Source organism: Xiphophorus maculatus, chromosome 20 (assembly GCF_002775205.1).
Source record: "Xiphophorus maculatus strain JP 163 A chromosome 20, X_maculatus-5.0-male, whole genome shotgun sequence".
Classification (NCBI taxonomy): Eukaryota; Metazoa; Chordata; class Actinopteri; order Cyprinodontiformes; family Poeciliidae; genus Xiphophorus; species Xiphophorus maculatus.
The window spans coordinates 25,635,991-25,655,478 of record NC_036462.1 but is presented as its reverse complement, the minus strand read 5'-3'; the positions used below and the strand labels follow the sequence as shown (position 1 = coordinate 25,655,478).

The following is a 19,488-nucleotide window of genomic DNA, read 5'->3' as shown; positions in this document are numbered from 1 at the left end:
TTAATGACAGTGCAAATTTTCGGTCTATTGACGCGCAAGTGTAGCACGGCGCGTTTCACAGCACTGTCAAATATGTAGACAGCATTAAAACACACATCCGTGCTCAAAGAGAGGTATGGGAGGAGGAGAGGAAAACAAACATCATCTGACAAGTTTGTGGCACATTTGGTTCAGACAGTGTGATTCCCTCTGGATCTGTGAGTGGTGGAGAGCAGAGGAAGTGTGGGAGAGGAGGGAGGGCAGAGCAGGAGGGAGAGGACTGAGCAATTGTTCTTCCATGTGGAAAGGTGAGAAAAGAAAAGTGTGAAGGGGCTCAGCCAGAGGAGGGGTTGTTGGGGTTGTTGGAGTGAAGGATGCAAAGCGAGGGGGAAGGATAGAGAGAGTGAAGTACGAACGTGAGGCTGTAAGACAAAGAGAGGAAGTTGAATATTTCAGTCGGCTGTAGGTGTTTATCATTGGCTGCTGTTAAGTATGATGTGGAAGCTTCTCTGGGGGGTTTTAGCTGAAAGTTTGTGTTTATGCTGATCCATCACCTGTGGGGATACTCAAAAGTGCAAAAAAAATAAAAAAATAAAAAAAATTAATAAAATGAAAAAAATTAGACCAAGAGAAATCCTTTCATGCCCTGTACAATTCAACTGAAAAGCAAACTAATCTGTTTGCATGCCTGAATTTTACTGCAACACCCATTTGTTGTCGTCTACAACAATCTTACGTCTCGACTCGCTGACTTGGCAATATTTTTCTCTCACTTCCTTGGAAAAGTTTTGCATGTAAGATGACATTTTTTAGGAATCCTTATTAGTACCCTCCCACTGACTGAAAGCTTTGTACAGAGATTCCTCTGAATTTTTAGTAACATCTCTGCAAACCCTAGATTTACCAGAAGTATCGGGAAAATCTTAATACAACTGCAGAGCTTCTCATTTCAGAATAATTAGTCTTAATAAAACTGAGAAGACTGAACGCTGAATATTAATCAAATGTGCTAAAAAAAAAGAACTTTTGTTATTTTAAGGTGTGCACATTAATACCACCAGGTAATTGCACATGTCTGCTTATGTGCTTTTCCAGTGATCAAATCATTTCGATTTAAAGTTTTATGTTTTGCATGTTAGAGGATTATAGTCGTTTTCTACAACACAGTGCCACCATGTTTTGCAGAGGAGACTGCATAACAGGGTTGCATTTGGGTTATTTTTTAACTGAATATTTAAACTGCTATTAAATTGAACAAATAAATGTGTTTTTCTTTGATGAATGCATCAACTATGTAAAACAAAGGTCTGGAAATTGAAATAAAAAAAATGAAACTGGAGACAAAAAATGGAATTTGGAAAAAACAGAAAGGTAATTTCACATGGCTTATGAATGTCATGTTGGGCAATTTTTCTCATCATGAACCAGTTATTGACTTTGGTTCAATGATTAAAATGTTTCTGTTTTAAAATTAAATTGTAAAAACAAAAGTTGGAAACATTAAAAAAGGCTGTCGACTTTTATTCATTTATTCTTTTTTTGCTGCAGAAAAGTGCGTTGTGGGAGCTAGGCGCCAGGAGCCTTTAGAAACAGATTCCTGTGTTCCTGTAAGGTTCTCTTCATGCCATCTGAGCCAGAATGTCCACACTTACTTCATTTTGAGGCAATACTGCCAAGGCTCCGGTTTTGCCTTCGGCCCATCATTGATGCCCGCACCCATGAGGTCGGTGATGAGAACAAAAACATTTTTTGCAGGTCTTTCCCTCATGGTTAGTGTTGCATCTTTTAGCACCCGTGTTGAGAACAGTTTGGCCTGGTCTTTAGAGGCAGGAGGTAACTCATGTCGTTTTCTCCAAAGTACCCACCAGGCTGGTCTTCCTGTCCTGAAAGATGGTGGCCAGTTTTAGAGAAGTGAAGAAAATATTAGTGGTGATATTTCTTCCCTCCCCTCTAAATAGCTGTGCCAGTTTCAAAACCAAATTCTCCTCAAGGAGCGGATGTCTGCTCCATGTTATGGAGCCTCATTTATCATATACTTTGACTGTACATCAGTTGCCAGCCAAAATTGGGTCCCACATTTATCAGGCATATTTGCAAATACGCTGAATGAATTTACACCTGGCCAAAGGTGATGGTGATGATGCCAGCAGCGGTCTTAGGCAACAAGGTTTCCACAAACTTGCTCCAAGTTGCTGAGATCAGCGCTAGCCTGGTATCCACAAGGTGTGCCTGACTGTCGGGTTTCCTTCTTATCAAAACGCAGAAATCTTCTGATTTCTTTTCATCTTTTTCTGGATATCATTTTCCTTGAAAACCGGGAAGCCGCATTTTCCCATCCAGAGACTGTTTACGTTTTTTGCTCCATGGATGTACAAGAGACTGATGAAGGCTTTTAGGCTTTTAAAATTGGAACCGTTTGTTTTTAGTCTTTCAAACATGAAAAGGAAATCCAATAAGTTTTTGATTAATCACCTATATTTTTTTAATCAACTAACCCACCTCTTATTTGTTTTTACAGTAGTGCAGATATCCATTGAAAGACTCCGATGAACAATTTTAGGCAGTTCATTGACACCAGACGAGGTTCCTATGCACAATTACTGTTTCTGGGCATCCATCTTAGTTGTGGTAACAGTATTTAATGTAGCATAAAAAGTAATTATATTTATCAAGTTTAAATAAAAAAATGTCTAAATCTCTCAAATTAAAGCTTTTAGTACACAAACAATTGGGGCAGCATACAGCCACAAACAAACAGTTGGGGGAATAAACGGCCATTTCTGTTTCTTGTAAGCTGTAACCGATTCACATAAAAAGGATTTGCTCATCATTAGTTAGATGACTTTATAGCCTCATCCCGAACTTCCCTTTTAGACCTCTGAGCATGACGCTTGAAAGCCGCTGGACTCTCTGGGTCAAATGTTAAACAAACAGCCTGTCCGGCTCTTCGGCATCACATCTCTGTGTATATCTGTGTTTGTGTTTGTGTGTGTGCGTCACTCATGCACACACACAAAGAACGCTCTGTGGCTGCTGCTCTGTGGCTGCTGCTCCCAGCAGTGGCATATCAGGCCATAATGAAAGCTCATCACCCATACTCTGTCAATGTGGACAAGTCCTCTCCAGTTCCCCCTATGTACGAGCATTCGCACAAACAGAAACACTTAAGAGGGTGAGTCAGAGCAACGGTTCTCCTGCGTCGTGCGCACATAAACGCTTGGCCGGCAGAGGCGAGGCGAGCGGCAGAGCCCCTGCCAGGTTATATGGAGGGACGGAGAGCGCTGAGTTACTGCACAGTGCAGCCACTCTCCACGGCAGCACCATACAGAGTCCATAAAGCATGATGGATGGCCTATCATCATTTACCTCTTTGGTGACTTCTCAATGCTGTCACACCCTGCCAAGCACATGCAAGAAAGGCAAGACACACCGACACAGACAGGGGAGCGAAGGCAGAGTATAACGACAAAAAACAAAAGGAAGGCAATGCGCAAAAATTATGCTAAAGTGGGCATCAGGGAGAGTGACAGAAGGGGAGAGAGGAAGAGAGAAAAAGCAGAGACGGATGAGGGATCATCTTTGATGTTTGCTAGAATTCAAGCACTCTCAATCACATCTACAAACACGCACACACACGCCCACACACACACACACACACGCACACACACACACACACACACACACCCACAAAAGAACTGAACCGTCCTCTGTCCCTTCTCTCCTTTGATGACAGCACCCCACACACAGAGGCCGTATTTAGAGCATGCAAAATCTACTGTCTCCTCCACTCTCCTCTTGTCCTCCTCTCTCCGCCACGGCAGAGGGAGCAGGGGGGGCCGAAAGAGAGGCGAAGGCAGCGAGAGAATAACGGAGGCGGAGGAGGAATCAACACCAGATGCAGCTAAATGACACAGTGATAGTTTGCGTGTCAAAGTGGCTGAAACGTCAAGACGAAGGCAAGACAAAAAGAAGGCGAGGACTGTAAAATAACTTCCAAGAGGATCATTGTAGCCAGAAGGGGCACCAGGGAAAACGGCCTGAACTTTAGCACAAACGGAGCTCTGCACTGAGATGAAGGCGAGCTCGGAGGTTTTTTTTTTTAACCTTTAAAACTTCAGATATCCTCCCACTCATTTCTGCTTCCTTTTGTGAAGCCCACGTATAGTTGTTTATTAGGGGCAATGGGATGACTATGCATAGCACTGGAATAAAAATGCAGAATTTAAGCGAGGATTTTCCTTCACTTATTACTTGGCTTTTTGTCGCCTATGACCTTAGATCTTCTGATTTGCTCCTACAGCATCAGAAATCTCTCGTTCACACTTTCTGAGACTGAAACATTTCGAGTAAAGCAAAAATTTTGTCTGCTTACTCCATGTAAAAAACCCCCCAACAAACAAGCAAAAACAACATACCTGCAGGGTGGAAAACTTTGTTCAGTGTGGATGTGCAAAAAAATAAATAAATAAAAGAGCTCCGGTCTCTCAAATGGTCACATTGAGTTGAAAAAGCTTGTCATCCCAAACTGAGACACAAACAGTAGGTCAGTGCCATTAAACAATAATGAGTTATCCCTAGGGGTGTATGATAGCTCACAATATTAAAACGGCACAACATTTCTCAAGCCTGAGCCATTATTATGCCTGAATATGAGCATGCAAACAGTAACTCCTCACTGCCTGAATTTAATAACAGTAAGAAATAGATTAACAATATTTTGCCATGACTCAGCTGCTAAATTAAAGATTATACTAATTTTAATTAGATTATTTTACAGATGCCACTGTTGCTGACATAATCCTTAAAGAAAATGCATCATTGGGCTCCTCAGCTGAATTAAGACCTGATGAAGTTTGAGGGAAGTCTGTGAATCTGCTGCAGCTTTGTCCCACACCTATTCTAAAGAAAGGAAATACTGTAGTTCTTGAACAATCTTGTTGTGCTTATGGAGGCTTCCTGTCAAGCTACTCAACAGCATTTGGTCACAAAAGTGTTGAAGATGTGCAAAAGAAACCTTCAGTGCGTTTTGGGTACTTCCATACAGGCGATAGGCTGTTAGCTAGCAATGACACCAACATTGGCATCTGCCTAGGGGATTCCAATACTAAGGTAAAGGGCTTTCGTACAGTTTTTCATGACTTTGGGCTGTTTTAGATCGTCTATATTTCAAAATGTAAAATATTTCATCTAATCAAATCAGAAGTGGACAACACCAGCATTAAGACCTCTGTAGAAACAAAGCATAAATAAACAAGTTTTGTAGTTTCTCCTGACATATTCCTAGAATCTTGGCACATTTTCATTAGCCGCAGCCGCCTGCATTGTCTTTTCAGCCAGACTTCTAGTTAGACCACCAGTCAATATTTATGAATAGCTGGTGTTTTTCTAAAGAAGCAACTGGCCCCAGTCCTCTGCATCATGTGTCCTGAACCAAACGGTTTGCAATATCCAAACCTAAAATGAGTCACAGCATTTTAAATTTACTCATTGAATACATGAACCCTACTTGAAGTCTGATTAAAAAAATAAGTTTGGGACTTCAGTGGTTGCTACTGACTTGCATGTGGTTTTATTTTTTTAATGAGTTGATTATGTTTGAACAACAGCAACTTATGAGCCTTCTCTTATTTTGCAAAAAACCCCAAAACAAAACAACAACAAAAAAAGACCCGGTTTCAGCTTCCCAAATCCCAAAACTGTGAAGCTCAATGATACCCAGCATGTGAGATTTCACTTTGGCTACATCCAGATTATGTAGAGTATAGAAATAACACAGGTATAATTAGGCAGAATAAGAAAATCCTTAGAAATCTGCAGAAAGCATTGAGAGAGAATATCTCCACCAGTTGCCCTTAGAGAAGCAGAAAGACAAACAGCATGAGGGAGGGACGTGGGGGTGCTGCCTCTCTGGACAGTGTCTATTGATCGCCGCCCGGCACAAATCACCACAACTTTAGCAAATTGCTATTGAGAAGTGACCTGTAATGCAATTACTGGCCAATCCGGGGTCTTGGCTGCCATCAATTATTAAAAGCTGCCTGAGTCGTGCACTGCTATCCCGTCTGAGCCGGAGCGTCATGTCATTATCACATCTGCCGGCCAACGGCTCACCAGCTGCTTCAACTGAAGTTGGGAATAAGATTTTCCAAGTGCCACTTCGCGGTCCGCTGAACAGATTGAATAACTTGATAAAAAAAAAAAAACATCAAAATACAATTACTAAAGTAAAGTAAAGTAAAGTCGAATGGCTTTCATAACCCTTGCGGATTTAAGTTTAAGGTTATTTTTTAAATTTTACAGCCATGTTTTTCCCGACTGGAGTGGCTCAAATAAAGTCGTGACTTGAATGTGATAGAGAAGCTGTGCAGGGAAGCTACAGATCAGGGTGATGGAGAGGAGGCCTTCCAACCTCAAACATGCTCATCATTAAGGGTAAATCATAAAAGTTCCAGTGAAGAAATGCAAAACGTTGGTCTTTAATTAGAGGAGTGGTTTGGTTCCTGTAATACCAATAAAACATTTTTATGACTGATTTAGCTCTTCTAAAGTGTGGCTCCCAGTTCCTGAATGGTGTTTCAATCATGGTTGAGATTTGAGCTGCACAATTCTCCAATCACAACAGCTGTCAAAATATCTCTGTGAAGAATATTGCAATTGCAAATGACTGATTGACGCAATATTTGGGCAAGATACTATATTTCAATAATCAGACATTCCCTCGCTGTATCTCAACTCTATGCTTAGCTTGTTGGACGGATTCTGACTGTGTTCAGTCCTGAACCTGATGTGTAGCAGCTAAAATAAATGAGGTCATGAGAGTGGAGGGGGCATTGTGCAGTGGTAAAAAAGTAATAATATTAGAAAAATGTGAGTTTATCATAATCAAAATCATCACTGTAATTTTTCGCTATTAAATATTTTCCTGATACTGTGCAGCCCTAGTTATGGTAAAGAAAAACAAAGATGCCAGAAGTATTACTGGTAAGATGCGACCTTTACTTTGAAACGGCTATCAGTTGCTTACATCCATCTCGTCACAAAAATGACTATAATAAATGTTTAGGGCTTTAACGCTGAATTTCAGCTCCTTGAGAATTAATATTAACACCAATTCTGGTAGTTCTTGAATTCATACAGAATCAAAACGATGGACACAAGCTCAGGTGGACATAAGATACAGATAATAATAAAGTAAGAGCAGTTTGGGACCTGATAGAGCGGGCTCTCTGACAAGAGCCGAATTTCCCATTGCTGCTTTGAAACACTTAGGTTAAGTCCAGACAGTAACTTTAACATCTATTAAACAGGACTTATAAGCAATGTTCATTGCAAAAATAAAATGTCTTAAAGAGGCTCTGAATACAATAAAAAAAATCCTTTAAGGCAAGTTTCCTCGATAACCTTTAATTTCATAACAGCGGTAGGTCGCCTTTGAAAAACTGGAGACCATTGATTAAGAGAAAGAAGGAATATAGAGCGAGATGCAGAGAATACTGGGCTCCATGCTGTTCAGTAAAAGCTGTAAGAGCCCTGTAAAGCCTCGGGGAAAAATGAGATCATTGAATGAAAATGTTCTCTGCTGTTTCAAAGCATCTGCTCTGTCCCACACTGACAACTGAGCAAGAGACTCGGGGAGCTGAGCAGACAATCCCCAACGCCTGACACGAAGGGAAGGTATAGAGAGCGCGGACCACAAGGTGCTCCCGCCATCCATAAAATGCTACTTTATCAGATAAATTAAGCTGTAAATGTGACTGATTTATTAGAATTTTATTGTTTACAGATGTATTTCTTTTTTGTGCCATAGCATTTAAAGTGCATGGTAATATATCAGAACAAGACACAATGATTTTTTTATATATATATTTTTTAAATCCCGACATTGCTACACTTACTGTGGTGGAAAAAACAAACTCTGCTGTATTTCTTCTGGGTTTGAGAGCATGAAAAGACAAATAGATATAGCAAGGTGACATAAAGATATTCTGAGAAAAAAAAAATTATATATATATATATATACATACATATAAAAAATTCCTTCACTGGCAGGATGTTTCAAAGCAGCTGGAGTTTACTCACTACAGCAGCAGCAGCAGGAGGTAAAACTGTGACAATGGCAGAATGACTATCACAACCAGCTTATGGAGATACTTAAATCTGTGAACTATGCTTCTGTCCTCTCCCCAGCGACAGTCACAGGCGCTGCTGGCTTTACATCAGTAAGGAAGCGCAGAGCTCCGGAGCAGGGCTTATGGAACAACTCGAGTCACACAAGAAGAGGACGGCTGAGTTTTCTCCGCTCTTAGACAATGATTTGGACGTCACAAAAGAGGTTTCTCTCTAAGATCCCTTCACAGAAAACCAAAAAATAAAATAAAATGTACATTGAGGGAATCTTTAAGACCCGTTTTCTTCCACCATTCTAGTGGGTACACTGAAGAGCCCTAAATGCCAGCTGTGACATTAACACTTGTAAATGCTCAGCAGGGAAGGCTGTTGTGGATGAAGACTCAGTGGTGCACTGTGAGGCAATGCTTTTGTGGATCAATACTGACTCAAGAAAAAGGACAAGTTGATTTCAGTCTGACAATAGCCGGTGCCAGTATTAAAGTAAGGCCTCGAAAATAGCCTGGTAGCAAGGCCACTTCTGCAGGGGCAGGTTTCTTTTCTATTGCTAACATCTGATTTTGGAGCAGTTGCACTGCTGGCCAATGTTCACTCTCTCCCTTTTTAAATTAGATTAGCATTTAAAACTGGGTTATCGCCATGGCACTGCAGTTGTGCTCAGTTTTAAAAGGTGTGTAATTTCACATATGGATAATCAATCTATTGACCCGGCGGGGAAGCATGCACCACTTCTAAAATTAGTTGGCTTATTGGACTATAGTGAACTGTTGCCTCAAGGCAGATGAATAGTTCTCATTTGTACAATCTGCTCAAACTCCACTTGGCAATGGGAGGTTGTAACATCAGGCCTAAAGCCTAATGATAATGGGAGCATTCAGACTTCACATGACAAAGGATGGCGTGTAGGCTTGTAATGATGTTACAATTAGAGTGCAGTTCACATTTTAAACCTCACGGGGCTTTAACCAAAGCTATTGTATCTGCCCCAAATTAGGTGGACATCGAACTAATTCAAGCATTCAGAGATTAGTTGAAAGCGTAAGCATTTCTGTTTTGCCAAATTGATAGTCCTTAGAGTGAAGAACATTTTCCCTGCCGTATATGTACAGTGCCATCATAAACCATAGACCAACATAAAGCAGCAAATGATTCTGAAAAAAAAGAAGATGTGATGTGTTATGAGCAACTTTGTACACGGAATATTGGCATAGATTTCAGCTTGTGTGACGTACCCCTAAAGCTGGGGTACGTCACACAAGCTGAGCTGTAATTACTTTGAAAGGTGATTCTACAAAGTATTTTATAACAGACCTGTATGTTGTTCCAACAGGAAACAGGAAAGACTCCTGTTTGAAATTCTTCTCAAGAGAAATAATAAGTCCTGCACAATACAAAACCGGTGTGTATTAAGGTCCATGATTTGATGCTGGCAATACAGTGACAAAAGAGTTTTAACACGTTCAACAATCCAACAAGCACTTTAGTTCAGTTGAATTAAATAGTACTGACAGCTTAGGTTCATTTGGACGAGGCACTCTAGTTCATTACACAAATCAATCAGTGAATCAATCAAACCAAAACCATAGGCATTAATCCGCTAGCACGGCCTCCACTCAAAGCCCAGATACAGTTACCTTTCCACTTCAACCTAAAGACGTTTGAGCTCAACGCCTCTGTGCAGACTACACTCTAAAAAGTGTATTTGGCCTGTACATCATTTTATGGACTTATTTACATTAATCTCAATTAATTATTTTTGCTTTAGTTATGACATCTTACTTTTTTGTGTACAATTCACTTAAAAGTTACAAATCTGTAACATAAAGAAACTTTTGACTTTACTTGAAACAATTGAGTTCAATGTCAGTTTCATATCCTACGTCTGACCAACGTAATATATTATAATAATTAAAAACTCAGTTCATTAACTTTATCCAACTTAGTGTACACTTTTGAGAATTAAGTGAGATTAACCCATTTAATCCCAAATTTCTTCCTGCAAAATAAGTGCATGCATTTCAATCCTAACACATGATATTTATGAATTATTACATTTTATGTTGGTTATGTTAGTGAAAATGTAGGTTTTATACTCGGCAACAACTGTTGCCGGTGGGAAACTGCATAGTCTAAATTACACAAATCTGGCATATTTATACATATAAAAAAAATAAGAAAAATTATGACATGCATAACCTATTATAACACAGAATGGTTACAAGAGTGTTCAGAAATATTTTAGATACATAAACATTGAATGCCACATCCTGCAGATGTCATTGTTTCAATGTGCCGAGTGACCTTTGAACTCATTTGGTCATTTCATCAATGAGGCAAAGTCAGGTGAAAATGTTAGTATGAACAAATCTGCATCTGAGAGGACATTCTCCCTGTTCCACCAGACCAAGCACAAGACCTTTGCCTTGTCCTAAACTAGTTTCAGGCGTGGCATCATATTGTAGTGGTCATTTAGTGACGAGGCCACACGTTGTGAAAAGGATCGCCTTTTGGGGGAGTTAGGGTGGGGTGAGGTTCAACTGTGGGACAGTCAGTGATGTAGAAGACATCATTTTGAGGTTCTTTCATGTCTAGAAGATCTAAAATATCTGATAGTTTTAAGCTGTGTGGAAACAGCGAGGCATATAGATTAAACAGCAAAGCTGTGGACACATAGCATAGTGCTGTCTATGTATTATGCTAGCGGCAACAATTGTTGCCATGCTTACATTCACTCTTATGATCAAAATATGGATGAAGGGATACAATTTTCTTTATATATCAGTAGAAGACACTTGAAAGAACATATGTTCAAAATATTTTATTTATATTTGTTTATTAAAGTATTTTACTGGCTTCCTCTTGTAGAGGTTTGTGACCTCCAGTGTTACAGGCAGGAAGTAAAGTGGTCTGGTCATGTGACCTTTCACACTAAATACATGAAATTGATATTGCTTAGAGTAGACACACTATTATTTTATTTTAAAACTTCAATTATCTGCCAAAAGTCAAAACCATTTTTTTTTAGAGCGTCTAGAAGTTAGAAAAAATGTCTGGCAACAATTGTTGGGTTAATGTAAATAAATCCGTAACATGAACTACAACCCAAATACTTTTAAAACTTTTGAAAGTGCACTTTGGAGTGTAGTACACTTTGTAGTGTACACTTTTGACAGTGTATACTTTTGAGAGTACTTGTAACCACTTTTGCACTCGCAAAAGTGTATTTGGGCTGTAGTTGCTATTAAGGACTTATTTACATTAATCTCACTTAATTCCTTTGCTTCAGAAATAACAACTTACTTCCACGTGTTTAACTTAAAAGTTAAAAATATTTAACTTAAAGGAACACTTTTTACTTTGACTTTACTTCAAGCAATTAAGTTCAACGCCGTGTTCGTATCTTACGTCTGACGTCGTGACGCAAGCTTCACCAGATCCTGCGCCATGCAGGGTGCTCTGGTGGCGCAGTGGTAGAGCACAACAAGCAGAAGGATGCCTTAGTCCTCGACGCGGCCATTGTAGGTTAGATTCCCAGCGTGAAGACCTTATCTGCACATCTTCCCCCTCTTTCATTGCCTAACTACTGTCAAGTAAAGGCTGTCTGATTAAAAAAAAAACATTTTAGGAGAGAGATCTTTTATTATTTTACTTCTTTATTTGACGTAAACTAAATGATTTGAGTAATACTAACTTAAGTCATTTTGTCATTGTAAACACACTTAATGAATTCTGTCAAAAAAAATATATAAATTGAGTTGGATGAACTAGATGAGTTGAATCGGATTGTCATAATATATTGAGTTGAATCAATTTAATTGAATTACTGGTTACCAATTGAAGCAATTCAATTAAGTTGGTTCAACTAACGTCTTTTTCCAGTGTAGTGACGTTCTTTGTTTGTTCAGTTTTGGTTTCCTCCAAAAGGCACTGTTAATACGCAAGAACAAAAGAGCTTTCCGCCAAAAAGCTGGATTTGTGAAATTGCCTTGCATAAAATCAGCATATAATTGTGTGCTGATATCCTTTTTACTGGAAGCAGCCGCCCTAATGTCGACAAAAAAAAAAAAAAAGGTCCAAGACAAAGGTGCTCAAAACTGTAGCAATAGGTCACATGTAGATAATAGGCAATTCTCAGTCCCTTTATAGGGCATAATAAGAAAGCCTTAATTAATGAATTATATTATCAACAAACAGTGTTTAGCCCCTGAAATGATTCCAAAGCCAAGTCCTCCTAGCTGCTGTCCGCGAAGGGAGACTCATTTGAATTTTTATTGCAGGCTTATGACCTGCCAGATTCATCCTACAAAGTGCCTCGCTTCAAGGCTTTGCACTGGTTTGGACAGGAATACCGTTAATTCTTTTGTTACACAGACCACTGCTAATAAATGCAGCTCTTTCTTTTTATTAGCTGTGTACGACTTGAAATAAGTCACTCCGCTGATCTACGAGTTTAGAAGAACCTGCCTGCCTTTTTTTTTTATGCATGTGCCTATTGATTTCTTTAAAGTTGGAGTCGTTTTAGCTAAAACTCGCTTGTGTTTCATTCCAGCTTTCTGACAGTGATTTTGTATTCATTAGATGGAGCACGTTATGTGGCAAATGGTTTCTTTTAGCTAAGGGTGATTAGGATAGTTGATGAGGTGATGGCTTGGGGAGAGGGAGGCGACGCTGCACAGTCAGTGGCATTAGTCACATCGACGTGAGGCTATGCCTCCTGAACATGGCACCTCCAATCTATAATCTACAAGAAAGGATGAATCTGGAGCACTTGTGCATGTTTAGGGGACGCCAAATATAACCGAGCGTGGCCTAATCTCCCCCTATCCACATTCAAACACCTCTTCACCCACTTTACCTGGGGAGCCGGGCAGTTATTGACCAATGAGGGCGACTTATTGAGAAAAAGCTGCCATGAAACTGGGTCGCGGGAGCCAATCAATGTCATGGATTTTGTTGCCCTGGCATTATCTCAGCTGAGTGGATGGGGTGGGGGATTGAAAAAAGAAACAGACACAAATCAGTTGGTATAGAGGCACCTCAACTATAACTCTCCTCCCACTCCCTCCATCCACCCACTCTCACCATTCTGCCTTCAAACACCCTTTCCACTCTCTTCCGTCCGGCTATTCATTTGCCGTCCTGTCTTTTCTCTGGTTCGCCTGCCCCTGGGCTCGTAGCACTGTGTGTTTATGTGTGTATGAAAGCTCTCTGAAATGACGCATTGATTCTCCGTGTTCTATATTTCTCATCTGGCTCACTATTACAGTGAGAGTCAATCAACGCCATATTTCTCTCCTTACCTTCTTCCCCCTCTGTTTCTCTTTCTGCGAGTATCACAGTATGATGTCGGTGAATGGGAGTGTTTACGAGGAGTGTTGAATTGCAGTTACAAGAGACGGGTTTGGAAAACGAGTGTGTTGGGAGTATCAGCGGTGTGCTTTGCGCGGTATCTGTATGTGTGTGCTTGTATATTTGTTTTTATTTTAAAGTGGATCAGGACGCTGCGTATTCAGGAGTGCACGCCTTTGTACGAAGGGCAGGAGCTCGTGTCAGTTCTGTGGCCTTTACCATACTGTATTTTTGACAGTACGACTGAATAGATGCCAAATCTATTTTTTATTTTTATACTTGTGGTACAACTTCTCTGAGTGCAGGAGGATTCGCTGGAGGGTATGTGTCCTCAGCGGTTTGTGGACACGCCACACCAGCTAGTCCTGCAATAGCTAGGCCTGTGACCCACACATAAATACACACACACACACGTGAAAACCACATCCACCCACTTCTGGGGACTTTTGCCAGAATCAATAGAGGAGCTTTTTAATGCTTCTTGTTGTAGTCTGAAACTGGAGTACAGAATCACAAGCAACATGGCGAGGATACGATGTTTTTGATGTGCCCGCTTTTTACTGAATAGCTCCGTCTCACACACCCACTCCCACACAGGCAAAACAGAAATACTCAATTTATGTCGTCATATTGGTAGATGGTGTTTTTTTTCAATGGTGGTAAGATAAATTACACAGTTCACATTATTTGTAGACCTAACCAAAAATTTGCTACATAGCAAATTATGAAAACTCTGTGGATGGAAGTTAAACATCTTGTCCCTTTCAGACGAGTTTGGGATGCAGACATGTTCGTCACGTGTTGGTGTATGTAACACAAACGACTATCAGAAAGATGGGAATTTCAACTTTGAAATAGCTGGATAGACGAGAAGATATGATGGGAAGAAATTACACTTACTCCCTTTAATAATTAGGCAACCTAATTGTAAAAATGTTCAAGAGGTGCAGATACTTTTGCATGGCATTGCCAAAGCACATCACCTCTAACTTGACCCCCCCATGTCCTACAGTTCTCCCCACGGCTGATCGCGAGCTTAAGTTAAAACGGACTCACTTCCTGAATTTTTAGAACTCATTTACATGATGACTCAGAACTGTGGCAAACTTCCAGTTTACAGTTGCTACGTAGCAATGCTTGAGAGATTGTGCGGCTCTCAGAGAGTCAATGACGATATATCTGGTAAATCCCATATACATAAGGAGTCAGCGGGAGGGTAAACGTTGAGGGAAATGTCTTTAGGAGCTAGCTGTAGGGGCTCAGAAAGAGTTCAGACACGCCGAGCAGTAAAGTCGAAAGGAAAATCTGGCATAGTGTGACTGAATGCTGGGGCGCACTAAGTGTAGCTTTAACCCAGGAGGATTAAAAAAAGAGAAACAGACAAAACATGTAGCATGAGCAACACTGTAATGGAAGACCTATAAAGTCGCATACTGTAACCTCAGATTTAATTTGCTTTTTCTTGAATGGAAATTAATTCATAGAAATCTTAAGTGTGTTGTTCAACTTAGGTTACAGCGGCTCCTAATTTGACAGCATTTTCTCCTCCCTAGTTTTGTATTAGGCAAGATCAAAGAGGCGAGAGGGAGTGGAGAATTAAGTTTGTTAGAGAAAATGAATGAGAAAAGAAGTGCAGACATGCTCGGTGCAAGTCAAGATGAAGCCATCACTAAATCATTGGCCTACTTAATAACAAAGAAGATGATGCCCTTCAGAACTGTAGAGAGGCCAGGCTTCAAAGAACTCATGAAAATAGTTGCTTTATAATTGTTTCAGTGGGTGCTTCTTTTCTTTTTGTATTACGGAGCCTTATTAGGCTTTTGCTTAGCACTTCACTCCCCACAGTATATGTCTGTAAGTCTATAAGTCAATGGTAATTAAAATCTCGATTTGATTTTTTCTAGATTTTCTTAAAAATAGTTACAATGATGATTTCTTTTTATCATATTTATTTAATGAAATTATAAAGAGACTTAATTCATAATGCGGTCATATGTAATAAATTAGAACATACGTTCCAATTAAGTTGGTTTGTCAGATTAAAAGTATCTTTTCAAAAAAATTTAGACCACACTGTTGTATTAAAAATGATTTTTTTATTGGTCTGCTGTCATATTTTAATCTTAAATATCCCATTTTTGTTTCTGTAGGCAGACGAGCTTGAAATAATCAGTATGTCTCTGGGTAATGTTTTATTAGTGATGAGTTACTGAAATGTATGAACTTCTTATATATATACATAATTTAATTAAAAAAAATGACTGTTTATATTTTGACTGGTGCTTATTTTAATAAAACATGAAGTGACAGTCGTCTCAGACTGAATGGGCCTGGTCACTGATCCATTCATGTTAAATGAAGACTTTAGAGTTTTCTTCTTTCTTTTCAAGGCCAATAATACTGAGGTATATGCAGCAAGGTACTAAATGAGTGGAAACCCAAGTTTGAATTTCAGATCTGTTTCTGAACAGCAGAGTGAGCAGCATCTCTCTGTTGATGATACGTTTTTATCACATGACTTTCTGCTTCCTCTTCCAGTCCACAGCGTCACTTATCTATTCAGAAATCCTATCCTGTCACGATTCCTTCACTGACCAATGTCCCCTCTGGAATTCCTTGAAAAATAAAATAAAAAAATAAAAATGAGCAAGCAAAACACTTTTTAAAAATCATTTTAAGAACTTCTGTACCTGCTCTGTTTGTGGTTAAAGAGAAAATAGTCTGTCCATATTGCTTCCATTGTTTAGAGCAGGGGTCCCCAAACTTTCTCCTGTGAGGGCCACATAACTTGTCCCTTCTCTGATGGGGGGCCGGGGTCAGTTTGTAACAGAAAAAGTGTGACGATTGTAAGAGTGCTAAACATAAAAATGTATTGTTTTTCAGAAAGCACAATCAAATAACCTTTTCTGGATTCTTCAGAGAACAAAAGTTAGGAAATAACACTATTTATGAAATAAATAATAACCAAATAACACTGGGTTCTCCACATAAAAAAAGGGTTAGGGTCAATTATATGCATGTATAAAATAGTTACTAACTAGTAGTTAATAATAAATAAAGTTCATTACTAACATTTATTTTATTGCAAAAGTCCAACTTATCAAATAAAAATGCACATATATGAAAATACTCTGGTATTGTTCAGGGGGCCGGACCAAATGTGGAGGCGGGCCGCATCTGGCCCGCGGGCCATAGTTTGGGGACCACTGGTTTAGAGTAATAAGCTCTGTAAGTCCAAAGAAGAAGAAAACAAATAGCGGATGCAAAACAGGTGCAAAAAATCATGGATTTTCAGCCCCCCTTCAGTGTCGTGGCTTATTTTTATTATTATTATTTTTTATTAATTCTTAAAAGTTTTTTTTAATCCCTCCAGGGGGTCTTTTTGTGGGCTCTAGAGTCCTTTTTATGAAGTAGGCTGACAGGAAAGGGGGAAGAAGAGGGGGGAAGACATGCGGTAAACGTCGCCGGGTCCGGGAGTCGAACCCGCGACAGCCGCATCGAGGACTTGAGGCCTCCAAATGTGGGTCACGCTAACCCCTACACCACCACGGCATGCCCTTCTTAAAAACTTTTAAGAAGGGCGTGCATCAATTCACCATCACACTTTCCCTGGGTACATGTGGCACTACGTGGCAAAACAGAATTAGAAACGCTCAAAGAAATTGTCATTTATCGTGAATTATCCCTCACTAGTGTCACCTCGGCATCAGTATCTTCGCCTGTCACTTGTTTATCCAAAAGTCTCTCCTGACACCGCAGACGCTAAGCCTCACCCACACATGTTCTCACCCCTCAGTACTTTGTCTGTGACTACATCAACAGCCTACAGCCATGCTTACCAGGCATTTCCACCAGGAAGCAGAATCCCTTCTTCCCTGAGCTCACCTGACAGCAAAAGGAAGAAAGCTTGGTGGAAAACTTTTCAAAACATAAGGGGTGCTGAAGAACTTTGAGGATAAAAAAGCACACCAGGAGATGAAGTAAAGAAAAAAAAGGTAGGTGGCTTTAGAAAAAAATGGGGGGTTTTATTTGCAGGGTTTTTTTTGGTTGCGTTGGTCTGTGTGGATAGAGAAGAGAGGAAAGGGGCTGGGGATACGAGGGGGCAGGGGAGGTGGAGCGTGGGGAAGCTCTCAGTGGCTCTTCCAGGGCCAAGTCGTCGCTCGGTTTCAAACAAACTCATTTATTCTGTTTTGCTGGCTTTACCTTTAACTACAACAAAAGGCCGTTTACCGTTCTGCCTCCCTGAGCGCTCGGTTTCAAGGTTTGTCTACTATCTGGGTCTGTCCTGTGGCATCGCTCCTCTTTACTTCAAACTCCCCATTAATCTAATTCAAACTTTACTACAGTCCCCTGCTGAAAGTAGAGGATATTAGTAGGAATTAAGCAATAATTACGCTATTAATGATCGCTAATTAATATATTATTAATTACCAATTAATAAGCTATTAATGAATTGCTAAATAGTATTTAATTGTTAAACCCTTATACAGAGTGCAGGACTTTGCTGATGTATTCACTTTCCCACAAATTATGTTTCAGCCTCAAAGCCTCAATGTAATTTTTTGTTATTTTATGTGCTAGACCAATGCAAAGTCATACGTAACAGTGAAGCAGAAGGGAAATGACAGATGTTGTTCAACTGTACTCATCCCCTTTTGCTTTCATACAATTGAAATGTAGGCCAGAATTGCTTTTTAAAGGTCACTTAATTGCTGAGGAGAGTCCAAAAGTGTGCAGCCAAACAAAGATACAATAGTAATAGAGCTGCTGTGAGAAGGCCTCAAAGGTTCGTTAGAGAACATTTGGGAACAAATAGTGCCATGAAGACTAAGGGACATAGTAGACATGATCAGGGACAATACCTGGACTGTCAAATGTCATCATGAAGACATGCAAATAGACCAAAAGGTGTCATTGAAATACTAAATGTGGAGAAAAAACTGCCACCACAAGTCACATGAGAACATCATGACTGCAGTGTAACATAGTGGTGGAAGCAACATGCTGTGGGAATGCTTTCCTTCATAGTAGACAAGCTACAAATTCCTGGCAGTGGAATAGTTTTAAGCTCATTTATGTGTTAGGATACCCTAGTAAAACTTTGGGCCTAGTCAAAGTCCAGACCTAAATATCATTAAGAATAAGTGGCAGTGAGGTGCTCTTCACTCTAATCGATCTCGAGACATTTGAGAAAAATTCAGCAAAGATGTCAGTCTTTATATAGTGCAGAAGTGGTGTTCTGCACTTTTAGCTGTAATTTTCTATTAGCTTTTATTTGTAAGATAACTGGCTTTTCTTTTATGTTACCCTTTTATAACGCTTTGTGTTATTCTATTACATAAAATCCCGATAGATTACATTAAAGTTTGTGAACGCAGCAGGACAACATATGCTGACAGGGTGTGAATACTTTTGCGCGCCACTGTATTTCAGTGAAATATGTTCAGACGGAATGTTTAAAGGTTTATTTTTGTGCCACAAATAGTTATGTCAAATCCTGGCAAGATAATAAATTGGCAGAGCACAGTTTTTAGGAACACAAAATCTCATTCTAGTTTTGGCCAAATATTTAATCTCTCCTCCTCTCCTTCCATGTGTCTCTGTTCCTTCCCTCCCCTTTTCTCGGAATAATATGCCACTGGGAAGTAAAAGAAGAAGAAGGAAAAAAAAAAAAAAAACTCCGAGCACGGATCCCCACTCCTCCGCTCTTCTCGACTGCACGTCTGTGATGTCATAATCACTCACATCAAAGGCTGCGCGCTCAACACGGCGACTGTCAGCTTCCCTGGAGGCGTCATTAAAAACGAACAGTGCAAACCAAGCTGGGCCTGACAGAAATGCATCAAAACTTCCCAACGCTCACCGGCGCGTGCGCCAAGCCACGCCACGCCACGCAGGCATTCAGGTGTGTGCGTGTGCAATTAAAAAAGAAAAGAAAGGAAGAACAAACTTGCACACACACACACGCAACTGTGAAATACCCCCCCACCCCCCATAATCATTTATGCACTAAAGAAAACGCTCACATTGCAC

General features: G+C 40.0%; 1 protein-coding gene across 5 annotated transcripts in view; it reads right to left on the bottom strand.

The window, feature by feature from the left end:
* The window catches only part of celf4 (CUGBP Elav-like family member 4), a 120,328-nt gene that overhangs the window by 62,868 nt on the left and 37,972 nt on the right, over positions 1-19,488 (bottom strand). The gene's annotated exons all lie outside the window — the stretch shown is intronic.